The 1,409-nt window shown below is 40.9% G+C and overlaps 1 protein-coding gene across 1 annotated transcript in view; it reads right to left on the bottom strand.

The window, feature by feature from the left end:
* The window catches only part of DCHS2 (dachsous cadherin-related 2), a 323,756-nt gene that overhangs the window by 57,376 nt on the left and 264,971 nt on the right, over positions 1 to 1,409 (bottom strand). The window lies entirely within an intron of this gene.

Genomic DNA, 1,409 nt, shown 5'->3' with positions numbered 1-1,409 from the left:
CAAAGGACAAAAGGAAAGATACAAGCATCTGAATGCAGAGTTCCAAAGAATAGCAAGAAGAGATAAGAAAGCCTTCCTCAGTGATCAATGCAAAGAAATAGAGGAAAACAACAGAATGGGAAAGACTAGAGATCTCTTCAAGAAAATTAGAGATACCAAGGGAACATTTCATGCAAAGATGGGCTCGATAAAGGACAGAAATGGTATGGACCTAACAGAAGCAGAAGATATTAAGAAGAGGTGGCAAGAATACACAGAAGAACTGTACAAAAAAGATCTTCATGACCCCGATAATCATGATGGTGTCATCACTGACCTAGAGCCAGACATCCTGGAATGTGAAGTCAAGTGGGCCTTAGAAAGTATCATTATGAACAAAGCTAGTGGAGGTGATGGAATTCCAGTTGAGCTATTCCAAATCCTGAAAGATAATGCTGTGAAAGTGCTGCACTCAATATGCCAGCAAATTTGGAAAACTCAGCAGTGGCCACAGGACTGGAAAAGGTCAGTTTTTATTCCAATCCCAAAGAAAGGCAATGCCAAAGAATGCTCAAACGACCGCACAATTGCACTCATCTCACATGCTAGCAAAGTAATGCTCAAAATTCTCCAAGCCAGGCTTCAACAATACATGAACCGTGAACTTCCTGATGTTCAAGCTGGTTTTAGAAAAGGCAGAGGAACCAGAGATCAAATTGCCAACATCCGCTGGATCATGGAAAAAGCAAGAGAGTTCCAGAAAAACATCTATTTCTGCTTTATTGACTATGCCAAAGCCTTTGACTGTGTGGATCACAATAAACTGTGGAAAATTCTTCAAGAGATGGGAATACCAGATCACCTGACCTGCCTCTTGAGAAATCTGTATGCAGGTCAGGAAGCAACAGTTAGAACTGGACATGGAACAACAGACTGGTTCCAAATAGGAAAAGGAGTATGTCAAGGCTGCATATTGTCACCCTGCTTATTTAATTTATATGCAGAGTACATCATGAGAAACGCTGGCCTGGAAGAAACACAAGCTGGAATCAAGATTGCTGGGAGAAATATCAATAACCTCAGATATGCAGATGACACCACCTTTATGGCAGAAAGTGAAGAGGAACTCAAAAGCCTCTTGTTGAAAGTGAAAGTGGAGAGTGAAAACGTTGGCTTAAAGCTCAACATTCAGAAAACGAAGATCATGGCATCCAGTCCCACCACTTCATGGGAAATAGATGGGGAAACAGTGGAAACAGTGTCAGACTTTATTTTTCTGGGCTCCAAAATCATTACTGATGGTGACTGCAGCCATGAAATTAAAAGATGCTTACTCCTTAGAAGGAAAGTTATGACCAACCTAGATAGCATATTCAAAAGCAGAGACATTACTTTGCCAACAAAGTTTCGTCTAGTCAAGGCTATGGTTT

The sequence above is a fragment of the Bison bison genome, unplaced genomic scaffold (assembly GCF_000754665.1).
Source record: "Bison bison bison isolate TAMUID 2011002044 unplaced genomic scaffold, Bison_UMD1.0 scf7180017864146, whole genome shotgun sequence".
NCBI lineage: Eukaryota > Metazoa > Chordata > Mammalia > Artiodactyla > Bovidae > Bison > Bison bison.
This window is presented reverse-complemented; position numbering and strand designations above follow the sequence as displayed.